Genomic DNA, 10,645 nt, shown 5'->3' on the forward strand with positions numbered 1-10,645 from the left:
AAAAAAAAAATAAATCGTGGCCACGAAATATGTATAACGTGTGCACGAAATACTAATTTGTGACCACGAAATACTAATTTATTCGCATGAAATACTAATTCGTTCACATACGTTCCTGGACAGCCGGGTAAGCAAATTGAGCGCACCTTCCCTATGGTCAAATGTAGAAACATCTTTAGTAACATGGCAGCCGCCAATCGTCAGCTCTGCAAACCCTGATAGACGATGTGGTGGACAGAGGAGACAGGCACCCCCTCCCCCAGATGATGTTCCACTCACAGCCAGAGGACTCCAAGGTCTTCACCATGGCATCATCCAGTCCAGCACCACCAAGGACTCCTGCTCAGCCAAACATTTATATATATGTTCTTTGTAAATAGTATTTTCTCATGATCTTTTATAAATAATAAATTGTACATTTTCATAATGCCCACTGGTAAATCGTGTCTTTGTAAGTGTTTGTGTTGTCACTGAGAAGTTGTTCAAAAGTTTACTTAAATTATAAATAGGTAATGAAACACATAATGTAACAAGGTTAGAAGAGTTTAAGAACACAAAGACAAGAACAATTTAATATACAATTTAATAAGTAATCGTTTAAATAATACAGAACATAAAAATCACTGCTGTCCACCATCCTCTGTATGAGCTGAGGTCTGTCCGTTCTTTCTCTGCTCTCCCTCCCCCTCTCTCTCCTCCTCTCTCTCTCTCTCTCTCTCCCTCTCTCTCTCTCTCCTCTCTCTCTCTCTCTCTCTCTCTCCTCTCTCTCTCCCTCCCTCCCCCTCTCTCTCTCCCTCCCTCCCCCCCTCTCTCTCCCTCCCTCTCTCTCTCTCTCCTCTCTCTGCTCTCTCTCTCCCTCCCCTCTCTCCCCCTCTCTCCCTCTCTCTCTCTCTCTCTCTCTCTCTCCAGCCTCATCTCCTCCGTTATCAATTGTCAGGTTTCTTCTGTTTCCCTCTGCTCCTCCTACAACAAAATGACAACAGGCAGAATGACCGTTTGATATAATAATGATAATATTGCTCCTCACGTGAACCATACTTTATACTATACTACAGTAAACAGTGAGTGATTTTGCTATAACTAATAATAGTTTTAGAAATTGTGCTATAAGAATCATTGTTAGTGTTTAAGCATTCAGAAAACTGTAAATACAGGGTTAAAAGTGGGGAATGATTATTCTTCATCCGTATTTATCATCCATTCAGCAGCCTCTCTCTTCACTGGCCCACAGCCTGCAGCCCATCACACAGGTATCAAAATGACTAGTTGTATGTGTACACATTACACCATTTTATGTTGCTTAATGAAATCTAAAAGCACTATCATTGCTAACAAAGAAATCAAGCTTGGAGTTCCCATCTATCATGTCCCAGGCACTTGATTTGTATTTTCATCTGAGGGACATGGTTCGTTCACAGTTACTTGAGGCTGTTTAAATGGACACAAGCATACAAGTCATGTAGTATAGTTGGTACTTTATTACAGCATAAATATTACTTTTCATGTTTGTGTGTTTAGAGAGTAAGAGTAACTATGTAAGTGGTAAAAAAAGTTTGACTCAAATATTTTTATTCTAAGTTAGACAAAATTATTTTTTGGGGGGCTAGACTCATTATCCATACAGTACCATACATTTTGTTCAACTAATATTAAACTTGTCAAACTGTAAATGCTTCAAAAGTCTTTCATAAAAAATCACAGCACATTTGCAACATTAGACAGTGTGGTGTAAAATAACTGGGTGGTGTCATTAGAAATGTTCGAGTGTAAAGATGTATAGAATATAAGACACATGACATAAACATGTTGTACAAACTTGAATGGTTTACTGGTCTTTTTTTATTAATACACAATACTCAAAATTAGGAACAGTTTTCAAACCTCCTGTTAGCCAGTATCATACTGAAAGTTACAGAATAATGTTATTACAGTTTTTTCTGATTGCTTAAGCACATTTCTGTAACTATTGGCTATTTGTGCAAAACTCTACACACAAATAAAAAAACCTTACACCAAATCAGCAAAACATTGTAGATCTCTTGCAAAAGCTAATACATCTTGCTTAACTCTTCAAACTTTTGTAAAAATGGTATTTTTGTACCACACAGTTAACACAAACCATCATATTACTAAGCACACAATGTGCCAACTACACACTGATGGTATTAACTGAAAACACATCTGGCTTTTGCTTTCTCTGTGCATAAGGTCTGTCCATGTGAGGTCAAACTTTTGTCATAAATAGTTCTAAAACACACAGGGATTCAAATTTCAAGTATGAATGTTTATTCACACACATCAAAACAAACACAAGAAAACATACAATTTCACTGAAAGAGAGAGAAAATCAGTCTCATTGTCTCTCTGGGTCCGGCCACAGAATTTCATCGTCTCATGCAATGTCTTCTAGTCCAAGGCACCGGGGAACATGTCTCCTGGAGTGCCGTATCCAGGCCTGACATGATGCCTGGTCCATATCCTCGCATGCCTCCTTCCAGATGCTGGATGTCTAGTAATTCTGTGGAGTAACAGTTTCAGTTTTACATGTACAGTATTGTTGTTTTTCTCATTAGAGTATGGTACTACTACAAAACTTAGTGTGAGGGAACTGTACTAACCCATTCTCATCAATATGTCCTTATGATGCTTGCTACAGTGTAGCGGCTCAGGCTGAACCCGTTGTCCAGCTTCCCTCAGGGTCAATCCATGGTTCATCACATGATCCACTATTGTAGCTCCGATGACATCAGTAATTCTATTTCTTCTTACCCTTCCTCCTTCCTCTTCACCTCCTCGTCCTCTTCCTCTAAATTCACCTCCTAGTCTTCGTCCTCCTCCTCTTCCTCATGTTCCTCCTCTAATTCTCACTCTTCTCAGTCTCCTTCTCCCTCCATTGTTCTCCACACTGAAGCTTACCTGTGGCTTATTCACAGTGTTCATGCTGATTGCAAAGTGAACTAATGATGTAAAACAGTTCTCACATGTGACAGTGTAGCCAGACAGTTGGCAAAATAGTGTAAATACCAGCCATAAATGTGTGTAGTTTTACTAGGAGTGTGTTGATCATTTGGAAGTTGTGTGTAAAGCAGTGAGTTGTGTTTACAGTTCCGCAAAAAGAGTGCTGTGAAGTGGATTATATTTATACAATTGCAAATTGTGTGTTACAAAAGTGCAAATTGAGTGTAAAGCAGCATTTTTGCTTTTAGTTTTGCAAACTCAGTGAGTGATTTTGCTATAACTATTAATAGTTTTAGAAATTGTGCTATAAGAATCATTGTTAGTGTTTAAGCATTCAGAAAAAAACTGTAACTGAAAACACATCTGGCTTTTGCTTTCTCTGTGCACAAGGTTTGTCAATTTGAGGTCATACTTTTGTCATAAATAGTTCTGTAAACACAAGGGGACTCAAATTTCAACTATAAATGTTTATTCACACACATCAGTCCTCTGGAAGACCTCCTGCCTGGTTCCTGTACCTAAGAAGTCATCTCCATCGGGCCTCAGTGATTACTGCCCAGTTGCCCTCACATCTTATGCGATGAAGGTGCTGGAGAGGCTGGTGTTGGCTAACCTTAGGCTGCAGGTAAGATCTTCTCTGGTCCCTCTGCAGTTTAAGTAAGAGCCCCACAGGGCACTGTGCTTTCTCGTTTCCTGTTCACCTTATACACCTCATGTCACTTACAGAAGTTTTCTGATGACTTTGCAGTTGTGGGGTGTATAAGTGGTGGACGGGAGGAGGAGTACAGGAGGCTGGTGGCTTCAGGAAGAAGGGAACAACGTCACAGCCCCTTTGCATCCTGGGTAAGGATGTGGAGATGGTAGAGGAGTACAAATACCTGGGAGTGACCATCGACAGCAGACTGAGCTGGAGGACCAACAGTACAGCTGTGTACAAGAAGGCCTGCAGCAGACTCTACTTCCTTAGGAAGCTGAGGTCCTTCAATGTGTGCAGCATGATGCTGGAGATTTTTTACCAGTCTGTGGTTGCCAGCACTCTGTTCTCCTCTGTGGTCTGCTGGGGGGCAGCATTGCAGTCAGTGACACCAACAGACTGAACAAACTGATCAGAAAGGCTGGCTCTGTCATTGGCTGCAGACAGGACACCTTTGAAGCAGTGGTGGAGAGGAGGACACTTAACAAACTGTTATCTATCATGGATAACCCCGACCACCCTCTCCTCCCTGTACTGGACAGACAACGGAGCGCCTTTACCAAAAGGCTCAGACAGCTTCGTTATCACACAGAACGCTACAGGAAAGCTTTCCTGCCTCATGCTGTAAGACTGTACAACACTTCACCTCTGTGCCAGAGATAACACGGACTCACTGCTGTAAGGGACAGATCTTGCACAAGATTTTGCACAAGGTTTAGGTTTTCTTACTTTCAAATTGCACACTGTTGTTCTTGTATATCATATCATATCATATCATATCTTCATACTAAATTGCACAATCCGAGTTAGACTCAGATACTAGACACTATAACTGCATTACAAATTGCACATTTTTGCTTTTGCACCTGTGTTTATTTTTATCTTGCTTATACTGTATAGTTTTACCGTTAGAGGTATATTACTTATTTTTTTGGTATGCTTGAGTGACTGTATTTGGCTGCTGCAACAGTGAAATTTCCCAGCTTGGGATGAATAAAGTATTTTCTATTCTATTCTATTCTATCTCTCTCTACATCAAAACAAACACAAGAAAACATACAATTTTTTCTGAAAGAGAGAGAAAGAGAAAATCAGTCTTGTCGTCTCTCTGGGTCCGGCCACAGAATTTAATCAACATCGCATGCAATGTCTTCTAGTCCAAGGCACCAGGGAAAATATATCCTGGAGTGCCGTATCCAGGCCTAACATGATGCCTGGTCAATATCCTTGCATGCTTCTTTCCAGATGCTGGATGTCTAGCAATTCTGTTGAGTAAGGCCCCGTTCACACTGGGGAAAAAAATGTGGCTTAGGCAGGATTTGGCCGCATCCAGATCAATCCAGATGTGTTTTTTTCCGAGTGTGAACACCTCCAATCCGGCTGAATCCAGTTTGATTTCAAGCCGGTTCAAGACATTACATACATAAGTTTTAACACCAACATTGACTACTGCAAAGACACATTAAACAGCACACAGATGCATACACACACACACGTATGCACACACATGGACACATACACACGTGTACAAACACATGCACACACACTTAAAACAGCCTACTGAACACAATCCAAAATACATCCACAAAACACAAGGATTTTATCCATAGGAATATAATGGGTTAATGGCTGATTTTAGCGGTGAACAGTACAAAATGTCAAATTTAACTATTTTTTTCAAAAATGAAACCCTTACATCAAGAAATGCATGGTTATATGTTGTTATAGCTATGATATTAAAAAATGTAGTATTATAATAGGAGTTAATGGGACCTAAGAGGAAAATACCATTTTAAACTGCTGCTACACAAAAACTAATAATGCATCAAACTCAATATTTTGGCTAATCTTTGACCTATCCATGACAGATATAAATATAATGCCTCAGCCACCTAACTTTTGTTTTGTGGAAAATACCTCATTTTTTGTGTTTTCTTCTTAAAAAAATTCCTGTGACATCAAGTAATCAAACTGGCATTTAAAAGGTTAAATTCCTCAAAATGCTTTAATGTTTGATAGTTTTGAACAAGGCTGAAGTTGTTTAACATATTTATGCAGAAAAAAGTAAGAAAAAATATTAATCTGTTAATTGTTTATAGCAGTTTTTTGTAAGTGGACTTTTCTTGTCCCCTAATGACACAAAAGGGTAGTAAATTTTAAAACTGCGGCTACACAAAAACTAATAATGCATCAAACTCAATATTTTGGCTAATCTTTGACCTATCCATGACAGATATAAAAATAATGCCTCAGCCACCTAACTTTTGTTTTGTGGAAAATGACTCATTTTTTGTGTTTTCTTCATAAAAAAAAATTACTGTGACATCAAGTAATCAAACTGGCATTTAAAAGGTTAAATTCCTCAAAATGCTTTAATTGTCAGGGTTTGTGGATGGGCGGACACAGTTGCAGGACGCAGAGCGGTTAAAATCCAAAAAACAGTCTTTATTTAAAGGCCAGGAGGGCAAAACAATGCAAAACTAAAAATCACACGTTGCGTGGCAAAACTAGAAAAGCAAAACTAGGATACTTAGCAAGGATACAAAGCAGGGTTCAAAAACATGACATAAACAAAGAAACTACCTGGAGTGAAGCATGGCATGGCATGGCAAGGACGAGACATGAAACGACACAAAGCCCACACAGACGAGACGAACTAGCAAGGACAAAGGGGAAAACACAGACTATATACAAAGGGACCAGGGAAGACAACGAGGCACAGGTGACACACATGAGGGCAGGGCTGGTAATCAACAAGGAGGGAAAACCCAGGAGCAAAACTCAAGACAATACACAGGGAGGACAGGACTACCAAAGTAAAACAGGAAACACAAAACAAGACTAGACAACTAGAAACACAAAACAAGACTAGACAACTAGAAACACAAAACAAGACTAGACAACTAGAAACACAAAACAAGACTAGACAACTAGACACAAACACAAACCCAAGGAAACAAAACACCAGAACTACAGGAAAATAACAATAAACACAGATTAAACTAAAAACCCAAAACAAGGAAAACAAAACCATAAATAAACACCAGGTCATGACAGAACCCCCCCTTCAAGGAACGGCTCCCAGACGTTCCTAAAAACACAAAACAACGGTCCAAATAAAAACACAGGGAGCTAGAGTTCAAGGTCTCAGAAATGAATCAAAATAACTCAAAGTCCCAGAGTTCATGAAGGCCCCGGCCAAGCACAGCATGGACATGGCTGAGGACCCTCTGGGGTCCGGGCGGAAGCCCAGCATGGACAGAGCTGAGGACCCTCCGGGGTCCGGGCGGAAGACCACCAGAGATGGAGACGCGGAACCTCCGGTGTCCGGGCGGAAGACCACCAGCGATGGAGACGCGGACCCTCCGGGGTCCGGGCGGAAGACCACCAGCGATGACGAGGCTGCGGACCCTCCGGGGTCCGGGCAGAACACCAGCGAGGACGAGGCAGCAGACCCTCCGGGGTCCGGGCAGAACACCAGCGAAGACGAGGCCGCGGACCCTCCAGGGTCCAGACAGGAAGCCAGAGCCGAAGACGAAGCAGAAGACCCTCCAGGGTCCAGACAGGAAGCCAGAGCCGAACACGAAGCAGAAGACCCTCCAGGGTCCCGACAGGAAACCAGAGCGGGGGACCCTCCAGGGTCCCGACAGGAAACCAGAGCGGGGGACCCTCCAGGGTCCCGACAGGAAACCAGAGCAGGGGGCCCTCCAGGGTCCCGACAGGATGCCAGAACCGAAGACAAGGCAGGGGGCCCTCCAGGGTCCCGACAAGAAACCAGAGACGAAGACGAAGCAGGGGACCCTCCAGGGTCCAGACAGGAAACCAGAGCAGGGGGCCCTCCAGGGTCCCGACAGGACGCCAGAACCGAAGACGAGGCAGGGGGCCCTCCAGGGTCCCGACAGGAAACCAGAGACGAAGACGAAGCAGGGGACCCTCCAGGGTCCCGACAGGAAACCAGAGCAGGGGACCCTCCAGGGTCCCGACAGGAAACCAGAGCAGGGGACCCTCCAGGGAATGCCAAGCTGCTGTCTATGTTTGTAGAGGGTCCAGCTGCTTACCCCTACACAGCGGGAATAATTTTATTCTTGTACTCAGATTTTAACAAAAAGAAATAAAATAAAGCTTTAAAAATAACTGCAGCAAAAAAGAGAAACAAACGTTATGTAAAGAAAAAAATAATATGTTTACAGCATTTATTCTGCCTCAGGATCACGCCTCTCTGCTGGGTGAGGCCACAGGACTTCATCCATGTTAACATGCTATGTTCTCCCTTGCAAGGCAAAGGGGAAAGAATCCTTTAGAATGCCGAATCCAGCCCTGGCAAGATTCCACGCTGATGTCGCCACATGCTCCAGTCATTGCTTGAATTAGGTTTTCCTGTGTGTAAGGGTTATGGTCATACACTTTCCATCTCCATGCCAAGAAAAACTCCTCGATAGGGTTTAAGAAGGGAGAGTATGGTGGAAGAAAGACATTAATAAAATGCTGCTCATTTTGAAACCAGTCGCGTATTCTCGGACCACGGTGAAAGCTCACATTGTCCCAAATGACAACACACTGGATGCGCCGCCTGCTCGCGCTCCCTCTGCTAAAGCAGAGCAACCCGTAGACCATCCAGGAATGTTAGTAGCAGTTCGGTGTTGTATGACCCAACAGTAACATGACTGTTGAGAACCCCATAGCTGCTGATGGCAGCACAGATGGTTACATTTCCACCACACTGGCCAAGCAGTTCAATAATGGCACGTTGACCTATCACGTTGCAACCTCTTCTTCTCCTTTTGGCTAGATTGAATCCAGCTTTATCCATGAAAATGTATTCATTAGGCATAGCCATTGAGTCAAGCTCAAAGATTCTCTGTCCACAGTGAAAATACCATTTAGTTTCATAAATTACACAGTAAAATGTATACATGTGCTGCTTCCCAAACTAGACAGTACTTTCTAGTAATGAGTTTACTTACTTGCACATATTGACATCGTAGCTCTTTCACTCTGTCACTGTTTCGCTCAAATGGTACCCGATAAACTTGTTTCATCCTTATCTTGTAGCGTTGCAGGGCACGATTAACAGTTGACAGACTCACACTATTTATTCCCTCGAAATGTACGTTGTCTTCTACAATCCGCTGCTGTATTTCATGCAGTCGAATTGCATTGTTCTGATGGACCTTAACCACAATAAGTGTCTCCTGGTGTTGTGAGAACATGCGTGTCCTTCCACCCTCATGAGGCTGTCTTAATTCTGTAAAAAGAACCCCATTTAGTTAGAAGTATACACATACACACACATTTTATTCACTAAATGTTTTCAAAACACAGTACCATGGAAAAGTTATGTCTCATTGTCCCCTTTCTGAGACAAGTATACTTTACCTGTTTTCTTCTCTGAAAGTCCGGATTACAGAAGCCACTGAGAACCTGCTTAGGTTTGGTTGCACATGTTGCCCTGCCTCCCTCATAGTCATGCCATGCACCAGAACATGATCTATGACAGTTGCTCGAATGTCATTTGAAATTATTGAATCTTGTTTTTAATTTATATTAAAGATTTAAAAATGGTCTGTAAAAATTTTCTTCCTCTTATGTTTGCATATGACACCTGTCTTTTGATGTCACATTCCAATTTCAATAGTGTGATAAGAGAAGCAAATGAAGAATTATCTATTATTTCCAAATGGTTTAAACCGGGTTCATAACCACACCTTTAAACCAGGAAAGCACCTTCTCTAATTGCAATTAAGGGCAGGACCTCCAGGTTTAATAAATTGTCACTTAATATCCAAAAAACCGACTTCATGATTTTTAGCAAAAATAAAAGATACAATATAGATGAAGTTAAACTATTAATTGATAGCATCCAAATCAGTTAGGTGCCTCAAACCAAATTTTTGGGGGTTATTGTTGATGAAAAATTAACCTGGAAACAACATACTGAGCTTGTCTGTAGAAAAACTATGAAATCAATAGGCATTTTTAGGGTTCATGCTTTTATTAACCGATCATGCATGTTAACTTTGTATTATAGTTTAATTTATCCACATTTATTATATTGCAATAGTGTTTGGGGTTCTACATGCCAATCACATTTAACCCTCAGGCGTCACTTTAATTTACTACCCTTTTGTGTCGTTAGGGGACAAAAAAGTCCACTTCCAAAAAACTGCTATAAAAAATTAACAGATTAATATTTTTTCTTACTTTTTTCTGCATAAATATGTTAAACAACTTCAGCCCTGTTCAAAACTATCAAACATTAATGTCATGACCTGGTGTTTATTTATGGTTTTGTTTTCCTTGTTTTGGGTTTTTAGTTTAATCTGTGTTTAGTTATTGTTATTTTCCTGTAGTTCTGGTGTTTTGTTTCCTTGGGTTTGTGTTTGTGTCTAGTTGTCTAGTCTTGTTTTGTGTTTCTAGTTGTCTAGTCTTGTTTTGTGTTTCTAGTTGTCTAGTCTTGTTTTGTGTTTCTAGTTGTCTAGTCTTGTTTTGTGTTTCCTGTTTTACTTTGGTAGTCCTGTCCTCCCTGTGTATTGTCTTGAGTTTTGCTCCTGGGTTTTCCCTCCTTGTTGATTACCAGCCCTGCCCTCATGTGTGTCACCTGTGCCTCGTTGTCTTCCCTGGTCCCTTTGTATATAGTCTGTGTCTTCCCCTTTGTCCTTGCTAGTTCGTCTCGTCTGTGTGGGCTTTGTGTCGTTTCATGTCTCGTCCTTGCCATGCCATGCCATGCTTCGCTCCAGGTAGTTTCTTTGTTTATGTCATGTTTTCGAACCCTGCTTTGTATCCTTGCTAAGTATCCTAGTTTTGCTTTGAGCTCACTTGCATGTTTACATTTTACAACTGTGTTTCATGTTTAATGAATGTCAGTGTGAATGTTAAACAAATTGTGAAACACATCTGAAAACCAATTTTATTGATGGGTTTCTGGAACTCAATAAACAAATTATTGTATCACTTGATGTCCTTTGTTGTGGTAATGAACAATATCTGTATCAA

The sequence above is a fragment of the Parambassis ranga genome, chromosome 7 (genome assembly GCF_900634625.1).
Source record: "Parambassis ranga chromosome 7, fParRan2.1, whole genome shotgun sequence".
Classification (NCBI taxonomy): domain Eukaryota; kingdom Metazoa; phylum Chordata; class Actinopteri; family Ambassidae; genus Parambassis; species Parambassis ranga.